The following is a 14,641-nucleotide window of genomic DNA, read 5'->3' on the forward strand; positions in this document are numbered from 1 at the left end:
GTGCAACATTTTTGGCGGTGGCTCCTATGGGGGGACGGGGTTCCGTCGTGACTCCAGCTCCCACAGGACTTTGGGTGACCCTACCTCCCCCTTGTGCCTCTGGTCCTAAAGGTGTTCCTGGCTTCCTGTTGCTGTTCCTCTGGGTCCCTCAGCGGCCCTGGCGGGTTCCCACAACACTGCCTACCCTCCTGTGTGGCTTTTCACTAAATTCTTTGGGCCCCTGCAAGGGGGTGCTGTTTACTGCCCTCAGCTCTACCCACTGCCCCCTCAATGCCCCCAGCAATGTAAACATCCTGCCCATCCAGCTATGGTGCAGCCCTAGGCTCCTCTTATTCTGACTAAAGGGAGCATCTCAAATATAAATGAGATTTTCTTTTTTTTTTTTAAAGATTTTATTTATTTGACAGAGAGAGAGAGAGAGACAGTGAGAGAGGGAACACAAGCAGGGGGAGAGGGAGAGGGAGAAGCAGGCTTCCCGCCGAGCTGGGAGCCCAATGTGGGGCTCGATCCCAGGACCCTGGGATCAGGACCTGAGCCGAAGGCAGACACTTATCGACTGAGCCACCCAGGCGCCCCATAAATGAGATTTTCTAATTTTAATAAGTCATCAAAGGCTTTGCATAAATGCTGTTTACTTTCTTCTTTAAGGTCAGGTTTATTGAGGTATCATTTTATCATTTCTAATAAAAGGTGCCCTCTTTGGTATTATCTCCTTTTGAAACTATATTTAGGCCCCTTTTCCTTGGTTCCCCCCGCCAGGGTCCTCTTGGTGGGGATAGGAGACCCAAGGAGAGCCCAGAGCTAAAGGGAAAAGTCCTTCCAGGCCTGTGGCACCCTTGTCTGCATTCTTGACATTCCTTCCTTGAATTGGTTGATAGGAGCTATGATCCTGTCTTGGTTGCTAGACAGTCATGAACCAGAAAGTTTTCTAAATTTTCACATGGTAGGGGGAAATGACCTGACAGCCAGTTCCTGTCAGGGGCTGAACAACCCCACAGGCAGGTGGGGTGCCAGGCTCTGCCGAGGGATCCGCATGCCTTGATGGTGCTCTCAGACCCGTCGAATGCCAGGCGCTGAAAATCACCGCAGGCATTCATGCCTTTCTCCGTGAGGAAAGCGAGGTTTGAGCGTGTGCCCCTTACCAGCGGTCCAAAAGACACTCAACAATACTGCCTGTTGTGCGGGGGATGTTTGCAAGTTTCCCACCGCACGGAATCCCACCTGCTCTCACAGCAGATGGTCAGGGACTCCTTGGGGGTGGGGAGCATGATTCCTGGGGTCTTCTGGGTGAACAGAATTAAACAATTTCATGAGAAAGGCAGAAATTTCGGCAGGTAAGGAATCGGAGGCTGTAAGTCACATCTGGAGTGGGGGCCCCCCTGGGAGTAGTACCTACCACCCCGGGCCAGGTGCTGTAGCAGATGCAAGGTGTAAGCCACAGTCTGGCACCTGCAGGAGCTTACAGTGCAATTATCAAAATGGGGATTATTAAACTGAGTGGAAATTAGATTTAAGTATTCAGTCTTTCCTATGTTTATGGCATGCCAAATTTGTCTTTTTTTCCCATTTATAGTCCCTGACCTTCCCCAGGGCACACGGTTGGAGGTGGAGGTGCAGGACCAGAGTCTGGGTCTGGTTCTGGGGCTCACACTCTGCTCCCAGGAAGCTCTGCTGCCCCTCCCCCAACACTCACCGCCCTGGAGGACAGAGGTCTTTCATCTGATCCCGAATTAGAGACCCCTCAGACCTCCTGATCTTTCCTCTTTCAGATCCCCCTCAGGTGTGAGTTTCTGTGCAGCTCAACCACCTTTGCCTGCCCCCACTCAGCACTGCAATCACAGGCAGGTGGAAATCAAATTAGCCTTCGAAGCCACAGAGCACATGATCAAGGTGAGTCACAGATTTTTTTTTTTTTTAAGATTTTATTTATTTGCGAGAGAGACAACAAGACAGAGAGCATGAGAGGGAGGAGGGTCAGAGGGAGAAGCAGACTCCCCGCCGAGCAGGGAGCCCGATGCGGGACTCGATCCCGGGACTCCAGGATCGTGACCTGAGCCGAAGGCAGTCGCTTAACCAACTGAGCCACCCAGGCGCCCGAGTCACAGATTTTTAGCTGCTCATCTAACCCAACCGTCTCTGGTTCCACTTGCTGCTGGATCTCTCATGTTACCTTCAACGACCTCTTGGTGCTGTGCTCGCCTTTCCTGTCTGGGGTGGGATGGCTGCTCAAGGTGGTCGCTGGGCCTTGCCACTATCTCGTTGCATGGAAGGTGGTCTTTGAGAAACATCAGCAAGTCCTGGAATTTGGATGGTTCCCAGGGAACATTCATCTTCCCAACCCCAGACACTACTCTCTGGTGAGCTCCTTCTAGAGCCGTATATAACAATACTCTTCATTGTGTGGTGTCCCTTTCATGTTCGTTTTACATTCAAAACTGCTCTTGCGATCTGAAATCAGCAGATTGTTCTCACCAGAACACTCTCCACTGAGGTCACTAAGAAAACCCCTCACCCCAGAATCGCTCATTGAAGATTACCAGGTGGTTGGGCTGGAGTCTGAAACTCCTGGGCTTGATAGTGGGCTGCCTTCCCGGAGGTGACAGCATAGTTTCTGCGAGCGTGGGAGGAGCGGTCCCAGTGGGAATGGGCTCTGGATCCTTACAAGTGGGCGGAGGCCACCTTGTGTCTAGGGGAGGGGGGAGTCTGCTGATCACAGCCAGCTTTAGGACTTAGAGCTGTGTGCAGAAGCTCATCTCGAAGGTAAGGGGGCCCTCCGCCCCAGTCATTCCCAGCAGTAGCAGGGCTCCAGCTGGGGAAGCTAGACTCCCGGTCTCCGTAACTCAGTGTATGAGCTGGAGGCGGGGGTTGTGTGTGCGGGTCAGGGGAGCCGATAGCTCTTGCCTCCCCATCCACACAGTGACAGAGAGCGTCCCTTCAGAACGCCACACAGGGACTCTACAAAGTCTAATCAGTCTTGCCCTGTGGGTGATTCTTTGTTTTTTGTTTTGTTTAAATTCCAGTATAGTTAGGGGCACCTGGCTGGCTCAGTTGGAAGAGCATTCGACTCTTGATCTCAGGGTCATGAGTATGAGCCCCATTTTGGATCTAGAGATTCCCTAAATAAATAAATAAACATAAAAAAAATCTTATGGAGAAAAATGATAGCATAAACTCCAATACAGTTAACAGTGTTATGTTACTATCAGGTGTACAATATAGTAATTCAACAATTCTATACATTACTATTTATCATGGTAATTGTGCTCTTAATTCCCTTCACCTGTTTTAACCATCCCCCCCCCCCCCCCATTGACCTCTCCTGGTAACTATCAGTTTGTTCTCTAGAGTTAAGAGTCTGTTTTTGGTTTGTCTCCTCTTTTCTTTGTTCATTTCTTTTGTTTCTTAGATTCCACGTATGAGTGAAATTGTATGGTATTTGTCTTTCCCTGAATGACTTATTTCGCTTAGTGTTATACTCTCTAGATTCATCCATGCTGTTGCAAATGGCAAGATTTCATTTTTTTATGGCTGAATAATATTGCATTCTCTCTCTGTATATCACATCTTTATCCATTCATCTATCGATGGACACTTGAGCTGTTCCATAATTTGGCTATTATAAATAATGCTGCAGTAAACATAGGGGTGTATGTATCTTTGAATTGGTGTTTTCATATTCTTTGGGAAAATACCCAGTTGTGGAATTATTGGATCTTTCGGTAATTCTATTTTTAATTCTGGGGGGATCCTCTATACTGTCTTCTACAATGGCTGTACCAGTTTGCATTCCCACCAACAGTGCATGAGAGTTCCTTTTTCTCCACATCCTCGCCAACACTTATTTCTTGTGTTTTTTATTTTAGTCATTCTGACAGGTATGAGATGATACCTCATTGTGGTTTTGATTTGCATTTCCCTGATGATGAGTGATGTTGAGTATCTTTTCATGTGTCTGTTGGCCATCTGTATGTCTTCTCTGGAGAAATGTCTGTTCATGTCTTCTGCCGTGTTGTATAAGTTCTTTATGTATTTTGAATACTAACCCTTTACCAGATACGTCATCTGCAAATATCTTCTCTCATTCAGTAGATTGTCTTTTAGTTTTGTTGATTGTTTCCTTAGCTGTGCAGAAGCTTTTTATTTTGATGTAGTCCCGGTAGTTTTTGCTTTTGTTTCCCTTGCCTCAGGAGACAAATCTAGAAAAATGTTGCTGTGGCTGATGTCAGTGAAATTCCTGTCTGTGCTCTCTTCTAGGATTTTTATGGTTTCAGGTCTCACATTTAGGCCTTAATCCATTTTGAGTTTATTTTTGTGTATGGTGAAAGAAAGCAGTCCAGTTTCATTTTTTTCATGTAGCTCTCCAGTTTTCCCAACACCATTTGTTGAAGAGACTTTTTCCCATTGCCTATTCTTACCTCCTTTGTCAAAGATTCATTGACCATATAATCATGGATTTATTTCTGGGCTTTCTATTCTGTTCTGTTGATGTGTGTGTCTATTTTTGTGCCAGTAACATCTGTTTTGATTACTATAGCTTTAAGTCTGGATTTGTGATACCTCCAGTTTTGTTTTTCTTCTTTAAGATTGCTTTGGCTATTCAGGTTCTTTTGTGGTTCCATACAAATTTTAGGATTCTTTGTTCTATCTAGTTCTGTGAAAAATACTGTTGGTGGTTTTTTGTTGTTGTTGTTGTTGTTGTTGTTGTTGTTTTAAGTAGGCTCCATGCCCAGCGTGGAGCCCAACACGGGGCTCAAACTCATGACCCCAAGATCAAGACCTGAGCTGAAATCAAAAGTTGGACACTCAACTGACTGAGACACACAGGTGTCCCGCTGTTGGTATTTTGATATGGACTGTATTAAATCTGTAGGTTGTTTAGGGTAGTATGGACATTTTAACAATATTTGTTTTTCTAATGCATGAGCATGGACTATCTTCCCATTTGTTTGTCTTCAATTTCCTTCATCAGTGGTTTATAGTTTCTAGAGTATAAGTCTTTTACCTTCTTGGTTAAAGTTTATTTTTAGGTATTTATTATTTTTGGTGCAAATGTAAATGGGACTGTATTCTTAATTTCTCTTTCTACTATTTCATTATTAGTGCATAGAAATGCAGCAGATTTCTGTATATTGATTTTGTATCCTGTGACTTTAGTGAATTCACTTATCAGTTCTAGTAGTGTTTGGTGGAACCTTTAGGGTTTTCTATATATAGTATGTCTTCTGCAAATAGTGAAAGTTTTACTTCTTCCTCACCAATTTGGGTGCCTTATGTCTTTTTTTTTTTTTTTTTTTCTTTTTCCCTGATAGCTGTGGCTAGGACTTTCAGTACTCTGTTGAATAAAAGTGGTAAGAGTGGACATCCTTGTCTTGTTCCTGACCTTAGGGGAAAAGCTCTGTTTTTTATCATTGAGTATGATGTTAGCTGTGGGCTTTATTATGTTGAGGTGTGTTCCCTCTAAACCTGCTTTGTTGAGGGTTTTTTATCATGAATGGATGTTACACTCTGTCAAATGTTTTTTCTGCATCTATTGGAATGATCATATGGCTTTTATCATCTCTCTCATTGATGCGACGTATCACGTTGATTGATTTGCAAATATTGAACCACTCTTGCATCCCAGGAATAAATCCACTTGATCGTGGTGAATGATTTTTTTTTTTAATGTATAGGAATGATTCTTTGTGAACATCTGAAATCCCTTAATAGGGTGGACGCTGCAACTGGGCAGACACCCATGGGCCAGGAATCTTTGCATTTTGTCTGATTTAATGTGTCCCTTGTGAGGGGGGTAGTTTCACATTTAGGGAACATGTGCAGAAAGAGAGAGAATGTGTCCCAAGTCACGAGCTAGTAAATAGTGGAGCTGGGAGAAAGCCCCTGGTCGGTTGCCCTTGCAACCCAGAGCTTCCCCGTACCTTGGCCGTTCTCCCTTGCTGCCCCTCCGAAACAGTCACCACTGATGTCCCTAGACTTCCCTAGCTGAGGCCATTAGCCCCAAAGTCTGGGTGGTTTATCTGAGGTCACAGAGCCCCAGCCTCTGGACTGCAAGTCTGCACCCGGAGCACAAGGCCTGCCCAAACCTTTCTGCACGCCCCCATCCTGCCGTTTGAAGGCTGCGAGCCTGGCCAACCTCGGGGCCCTCTGGTCCTTTCAGGACAGGCTTGTTTTCCAGGAAAGGGCTTGGAGATTAAGATAAACCAGGTGTCTCCGGTTAAATGCCCTTTGGCCTTCGGAAGGGCCGGAGTGATAAGCCTGTGGTCCGGCTTCTTGGTTTGCGGAGTTGCATCTCTGGGGCTGGGGCTGCCTGGCCTTTCATCGGGTGCCAGGGGTTCCCTGCAGTTCCCAGCCTATCAATGGTCATGAATCCGGGGCTCTTTGGAGATCTGTACAGGGCTCCCTGAAGAGCTAGGCGAGGGAAATTGGATCTGTAAAAGGTAACAGACACCCTCGGGCTCCTGGCTCCTCTTGAAGGAGGTAGGCCATGTCGCTGTCCAATCTCCCTGGGGAGATTCTCTTGGCATTTAGATGATGAAGGGCTAGAAAACAGAACTGGCTTCCACTCAACCTGCCTGCCACCTCCTCATCTGACCGGCTATGATCCAAAGCCCCGACTCCCAAGCAGCGTTTGTTCCTGATGCACGCGTGGCTTCCCGAACCAGCTTTGGTTTCTGAAATGAGTAACAGTTGCTACTGTCTCCGCCCCTTCAAGGCCATTTTTTTCCTTTGTGTGTTTCATTGCTGCTGGATTCTAAAATTCAAGTACAGAGTGCTTGTGGGCTCACTAAAATTAGGTGGCTTCCCAGGCCCCATGGGAAGGTTAGGTGTGCCCAAGATAAGCCGGACTTGTTCAGCCCTGTGATGGTCAGAGGCGTGCAGCCGCGGGGGCCGGGGGGATACTTCTGAGAAGTGCCAGTGTGCGTCCAGAGCTTGCTCCCCAGCTGTTTGGAGGCCAGCTGTGGCGTTAGTCCCTGTGACTTTGCTACCAACATCAGCAAAAAAGACATTTAGGAAGCATCAAATATGAAGAAGACCGAAATGTACAAGGTTAACACGGGTTCAAATCTCTGCGAGTTTCTAGTTGAGTTTGGGTGTGTTCTTTGTTTGTTTGTTTGTTTGTTTAAGGAATTTGTGTTCCCACCACCGAGAATTAACAGTGGCTAACATTGGGTCATACTGCTTCCCATATATAAATAAAATGTTACGGAGAAAGTTGAAGATTTCTCCCTTTGTCCCTCACTCCCTGCTCTTTCCTTTTCTCCCTCCAAAGGCAACCACTATTGAGAGAATCAGCCGGTTGTGTCAGTGTCCAGGATCAGTGAAGTGAGGGACGAGTGGAGATGAGAGCCCTAGAAGGAGAGATGGAAGCTGCACTGGGGAGTGGGGAGAACCCCTCCCCCACAAGGGGCGTATTTGACTGATGGCGTGGTGGTTAAGCTGCCTTCTAATGGTGAACCCAGACAGGGGCAGGGCCCTGGTTTGGCTGAATTGGAATGTCCACGTTTGGGATGTTGCCCCAGAGATATTCCTTCTCTTTCCTTACCCCTCTGTCTCTCAAATATGGTGGACAGATATTAAAGAATATGGATTTGAAGGAACACCCAGTGATTTGCCTGTTTGGGAAGTGGTGTTTTCAGCTTGCCTGTGGTGCCCACAAGCCTAGTTCCAGGCTCACAAAGACCAAGGTCTCACTGGCTGTCTGCCCTAGGGAACGAAGAGTGGTGGCATCCTCTGTCATCCCTGGACACACCCAGCCTTGGCTGCTGCCTCCATGGACCCTGGTGCTTGCAACCTTTCTTGGATGGTCAGACGGGTGAAGAGGGTGCCATGCACATCAATCACTCAGGGCCAGCTGGGGCTGGCTGCCATGTTTCTTTTGCTGTGTTCCATTTGGACCCTCAATGATCAGAATGTGAGCTTCATTTGGTAGACTTCCCTTTTAGCTGCGACATAGAAGCTGGAATCCTTCCATCCCAGGAATAGCTCTTCTAACAGTATGGCAATGGAGGCAGGCATTATGGTGTTCTTCCTTCAGCAGGCATTTTCCAGCCTGAAGTTTCTGGAAATAGGATCACCCCTCAACTTGCCAAGAGGCCTCATGGGTGCTCCCGCTTGGCAGTTAGAGGGACTGGAAGACCTCGTTTCTTTCTTTATGTGTTTATTTTTCCATATAAAATAAGACAACTGTATTACTAAAAATTGGAAAATAACCCCACCAGCCTGATACCACCATCATGAGCATTTAGCACATTTTCTCCCAGTTTTTTTTTCTTATGCAATTTCTTTGAACATAACCACAACCACAGTGTTTATGTGATTTTATATATGCGGTGTGGTCCCTTAACATTCGAATAAGCCTGTTTCCCGATATTGGATAATCTGTAGCACTTTTTAAAATGCTGCAAAACAAGCCATTGAGTGAATTACCATCACCATATATTGGGTGTCTAGGATTCTAAATTTTGCCTTCCTACCATTAATAGTTTTGTATCTGTAGGGTTTTTTTTTTCCATATTTCAATTATTTCCTTTGGTAGAGATCAGAAGTGGAATTACTGGGGTGTCAGGTGAAAAACAAATCTTTAAGTCTCTGTAAGTGCCACCTGATTGCTTTTCAGAAGGGTTTACCAGTTTACACAGACACCAATAGTTCCTCCAGCTTTGCTAATTTGCGTCTCTTCCTGAAGAACAGGATAACCTCTTTCATCAGGTTAATCTCCTTTTGTATTGTCGGTGGGGTTTATGTCACAAGATGTACTTTTGAGATCTGTCTATTGTTGTTCTTTTAATTTTTCTCGGTTAAGGTTAGTGTGTTTTTTAAGTAGCATAGAATAGAAAATGCAAATCATATAATAGAGTAAAATAGTAAAAAAAAAAAAAACAGAGCCCTCCATCCCTGACCCGTTTCTCCAATCTCTATCCCAGTTTCTCCAATCTCTCCAATCTTCAATTAAGCAACCACTCTTTCTAGTGTCTTTTATTTCTTCCAAGCCACCTTCTTTTTTAATTTTTTTTTTTTTAAGATTTTATTTATTTATTTGACAGAGAGAGACATAGTGAGAGAGAGAGCACAAGCAGGGGGAGTGGGAGAGGGAGAAGCAGGCTTCCCGCTGAGCAGGGAGCCCGATGCGGGGCTCGATCCCAGGACCCCGGGATCATGACCTGAGCTGAAGGCAGACGCTTAATGACTGAGCCACCCAGGCGCCCCTTCTTCCAAGCCACCTTCTTGATTTTCATCCAGGCCCCAGAATTTGTAAGCGTCCCACTGGGCACATTCATAGAAAAGTAAATGAAAGCAACTTGAGGGGATTTAAAAGATGGTGAGGTGGCTGTGGGCCTTGGGACTTCCCACTGCTAGGCTGCCTCCTCCCCTGCCTTCCCCACAACAAAGGAAACCTGCCTTTGGACTGCTCACCAGCAGGGCAACATTCAGGACTGGAGCTCATGACCCAGTGAGGTGATCCTGAAGGAAGGCTGACCACAAGGCTTTTCTCCAGTAACTATAGTGTCAAATACATGAGGGGGCTTCACCACAAGAGGCCAAAATCTGTCTGAAGAGGCCTAGGCCTTCAGAAGGGATCCAGGCACCCAAATTCCTGTGCCTGGACATGCCTAGGACTCTGTGCTCATGGCCTTGTCAGCCCCAGATTACTTCGCGGACTGTCCTTTCCCACCTGCCCACTCAGGCATCACATCACTTGGTCCCTCTTTTGGCGACTATCTTCTGCTTCTCACACATTCTCTCGGCCGGGGTGGGGTGGGGGGAGGGAAGGATGTCCTGGATTCCTTACTCTCTGATTTCCCACTGGCTTTCGGGTTCTCTTTCAAGGATACCATTTGTCCCAGTTCCTTTGTCCCACCCTTTGTCAGACCCAGTGGGTGTCTCTCTTTTAGCAGGTCCACATGGTGAAAATCTTAAATATAGGGACGTTTATTGGTAAAGGCAGCGAGGATGGGGATCATTGGGGCAAGTGTCCTGGGAGAAGAGAAATTACAGGGTCAACCCCATTTTCCTGAGATGGCAATAGGAGAATTGGACCAAAGGTTCAGGGTCTGTGGGAGGTGGCATTCCTAACCAGGTATAAATGGTGGCTGCAGGTGTGAAGTTTTCCAAAGGCTCCTGGGTTCTCCGGTGGTTCCTTAAGGGGCTAAGAGACTGATGGGATGGAAGGCTTCACAGGGCTGGCTACCTGCCGTGAGTCCTGGTGCAATCGCTGTAGTGGCCAGCAGGGGGAGCTGTGTTCACTACTGGCCTTGATGGTGGATTACTGGGCGCTGCATATCCAGAGCCCAGGCCATCAGTGGTGGAGTCCCAGAGAGGACTTTGAACAATACCAATGTTTGTCTTCCCAACCTAGCCCAGGTCATCTGGGGCTCCTAAGTTACAGCTATGTTGCAATGTTTGCATCCCACTGATTTTATTTCCAACATTTGCTGTGAGCTGCTATTTCGTGAGACCAAAGTTATTCATTTACACCTTCCAGAGGGCATTTGCTGTGCACCTACTCTGCGGGGGCCTATGTTGAGATAAGTAGGACTCAGTCCCTGGACTCAAAGGGATAAGAAATGACCACTACGAAATAAAAAAACGAGGGGCAGAGCCTAAAGCGCTGAAAGAGAGATACAGGGGAACTGTGATGTGGTTCATGAGGGGAAAGATCGCTGTTGGCTGGGGCAACTGGGAAAGGCTTTGTGGAGGAAATTTTAAACAGATGGGTGCCTCTTTGGTGGACAGAACAGGATGAGTGCATGGATGTAGCTCGGATTCAGAGAATCAGCCAGTTGTGTTAGAGTCTAGGATGAATAAAGCGGTGGAATGATTGGATGTGAGGCTGGAAAACAGGTTTGGGACTCTATTTTTGGAAGATTAAAAAAAAATTATTTAGGGCGCCTGGGTGGCTCAGTTGGTTAAGCAACTGCCTTCGGCTCAGGTCATGATCCTGGAGTCCCGGGATCGAGTCCCGCATCGGGCTCCCTGCTCAGCGGGGAGTCTGCTTCTCCCTCTGACCCTCCCCCCTTCTCATGTACTCTCTCTCATTCTCGCTCTCTCAAATAAATAAATAAAATCTTTAAAAAAAAATTATTTAAATTGCAGTTAGTTAACATACAGTGCAATGTTGGTTTCCAGAGTAGAATTCAGTGATTCATCACTTATATACAATACCCAGTGCTCATCACAACAAGCGCCTTCCTTAATACCCATCACCCATCTAGCCCCTCTCCCACCCACCTCCCTCCATCGCTCCTCAGTTTGTTCTCTATCGTTAAGAGTCTCTTGTAGTTTTTTCCCCCCTCTCTTTTCTTTCTCCCTCCCATATGTTCATCTGTTTTGTTTCTTAAATTCCACATATGAATAAGATCATATGGTATTTGTCTTTCTCTGACTGACTTATTTCACTTAGCGTAATACACTCTAGCTCCATTCCCATTGTTGCAAATGGTAAGATTTCATTCTTGATATCTGAGTAATATTCCATTGCATATATACATATATACACACCACATCTTCCATATCCATTCATCAGTCAGTGGACATTTGGGTTCTTTCCATAGTTTGGCTATTGTTGATACTGCTGCTATAAACATTGGGGTGCTTGTACCCCTTTCAGTCTGTATTTTTGTATCCTTTGAGTAAATACCTAGTACTGCAATCGCTGGATCATAGGGTAGGTCTATTTTTAACTTTTTGAGGAACCTCCGTACTGTTTTCCAGAGTGGCTGCACCAGTTTGCATTCCCACCAACAGTACAAGAGGTTTCCCCTTTCTCCGCATCCTCGCCAACATCTGTTGTTTCTTGTGTTGTTGATTTTAGCCATTCTGACAGGTGTGAGGTAGTGTCTCATTTTGGTTTTGATTTGCATTTCCCTGATGATGAGTGATGTTGAGTGTCTTTTCATGTGTCTGTTAGCCATCTGGATGTTTTCTTTGGAAAAGCGTCTATTCATGTCTTCTGTCTATTTCTTAACTGGATTATTTGTTTTTTGGGTGTTGAGTTTGATAAGTTCTTTATAGATTTTAGATACTAACCCTTTATCAGATGCACCATTTGCAAATATCTTCTCCCATTCTGTAGGCTACCTTTTAGTTTTGTTGATTGTTTCCTTTACTGTGAAGATGCTTTTTATCTTGATGACATACCAATAATTTGTTTTTTCTTTGTTTCCCTTGCCTACAGCTACTTGTCTAGTAGGAAGTTGCTACAGCTGAGGTCAGAGACGTTGCTGCCTGTGTTCTCCTCTAGGATTTTGATGGTTTCCTGCTTCACGTTTAGATCTTTCATCCATTTTGAATTTGTTTTTTAATTTATTTTGTGTAAGAAAGCAGTCCAGTTTCATTCTTCTGCATATTGCTGTCCAGTTTTCCCAACACCATTTGTTGAAGAGACTGTTTTCTTTCCATTAGATATTCTTTCCTGCTTTGTCGAAGATTAGTTGACCATATAGTTGTGGGTCCATTTCTGGGTTTTCTATTCTGTTCTATTGATCGATGTCTTTGTGCCAGTACCATACTGTCTTGATGATTACAAGCTTTGTAATATAGCTTGAAATCTGGAATAGTGATGCCTCCAGCTTTGCTTTTCTTTTTTCAAAATTGCTTTGGCTATTCAGGGTCTTTTGTGGTTCCCTACAAATTTTAGGATTGTTTATTCTAATTCTGTGAAAAATGTTGGTGGCATTTTGGTAGGGATTACATTAAATGTATAGAGTGCTTTGGGTTATATAGACATTGTAACAATATTTGTTTTTCCAATCCATGAGCATGGAGTGTTTTTCCATTTCTTTGTGTCCTCTTCAGTTTCTCTCATAAGTGATCTATAGTTTTTAGAGTACAGATCTCTTACTTCTTTAGTTAGGTTTATTCTTAGGTATCTTACTGTTTCTGGTGCATTGCAAATGGGATCGATTCCTTGATTTCTTATTCTGCTGCTTCATTATTGGTGTATAGAAATGCAACAGATTTCTGTACGTTGATTTAAAATCCTGCTACTTTGCTGAATTCATGTATTAGTTCGAGCAATTTTTTAGTGGAGTCTTCTGGGTTTTTTTCTACATAGAGTATCATGTTGTCTGCCAATAGTGAAAATTTGGCTTCTTCCTTGCCAATTTGGATGCATTTTATTTCTTTTTGTTGTCTGATTGCTGAGGTTAAGACAACAGTGCTATGTTAAATAGTAATGGCAAGAGTAGACATCCTTATCTTGTTCCTGACCTTAGGGGAAAAGCTCTCAGTTTTTCCCCTTTGCGGGTGGAGAATAGCTGTGCATCTTTTGTATATGGCCTTTGTGATGTTGAGGTATGTTCCATCTATCCCTACTTTGTTGATGGAAGACTCCCAGAAACAGGGAAGCAGTGATGTTTATAAGTAAGAGATTCTGGATAAAAAAACAGAGTGTTGAGTTTTATGCCTTCTTGTCCTTTCTGAGAAGAAGATGAATAATTTTTTTAAGTGGCTGGTAACATTTAGTATGATCCTTGATTATCAATAAGGAGAATCAGCTTCCCCCAACTGAGAATTCTCTAATTATCCATTTCAAACATCCCAGGGTGCAAATCACTACTTAGTTTAAATCAGTGCTTTTTGAACTTGAGTGTGCATCACAATAGCCTGGAGGGCTTGTTAAAACTTTGACTGCTGGCCTCCCTCCCGGAGTTTCCAGAACCGCCAAGAATTTGATGCACGCAGAGAACCTTGGGATTACATTTCCTACCTGACCTTTCACAGTGTGTCCACTGGGTGGCAGCAGAGAGCGCCACATTCACCACACTGGCCAAACCTGGAGTCCTGGGACGGAGGCTGTGGGGCCTGTAAGCCTTCACTGCAGGGATTTGCTACCGAATGACTATGCAAACCAACCTCAGCATCAAGCTGTCAAGCATGCAAGGACACATTGTGGAAGGAAGTGCTTAGTGACTGGGATCTTGTTCCTCCTCCTGGATGTCCCCACTCCTGACTCTACCCTAACCACCATCTGCTTGGCCCTCAGAATTCTCCTCATCTAGTCCCTCCCTGAGGAGTGGAGTAGATTTGATAACTTTCAAGGTTTCTTCCAGCATGGTTTTTGTCTGAGTGTAAGGTGAACTAGAACTTGGAATGGGAACTATGGGGTCCAGAATGGACGGGCTAGCCTGTGGCCATGGGGACCTCCTTCAAGCAGATCTCATGGTCAGCAGAGACCAGCCCCGATCCAGACATAGGCTGGAATTAGGTGCCCTCCTGAGTGAGATGGCATCCTGCCATGTCCCCCCAGATGTCTGCAATGTCCACTCCTTCATGCAGGGATTGTCCCTGTCAGCAGCTCCAAGGGCCATTTGGTTGACATTGATCCTTTTACAAACCAACACAGAACCCTGAGAGTGATCAGTTACACACTGCCTGTTAGTTGTTCAATGAAGGACATCATCCCTGCTTGGGTTCTGACTGTTCAACCCACCAGTTGCCAAAACTGTACCCATGCTTAGTGCAAAAGTCCCATATGAAGCCTTCCCTGACCCTTCATCCAAATTGCTCCCTTCTCTGGGCTCCCCTGGTCCTAGTTCTAATGTCGCCCTTCCCGAACTGTGGTTAGCCGATTGTAGTTGTTTCCCCCTTCACCATTAGGTGGTGAGCTCCTCCACGGCAAAGACTCATTATTCATCTTTGT

Source organism: Mirounga leonina, unplaced genomic scaffold (assembly GCF_011800145.1).
Source record: "Mirounga leonina isolate KUSES-001 unplaced genomic scaffold, KU_Mleo_1.0 Mir_91, whole genome shotgun sequence".
Lineage (NCBI taxonomy): Eukaryota > Metazoa > Chordata > Mammalia > Carnivora > Phocidae > Mirounga > Mirounga leonina.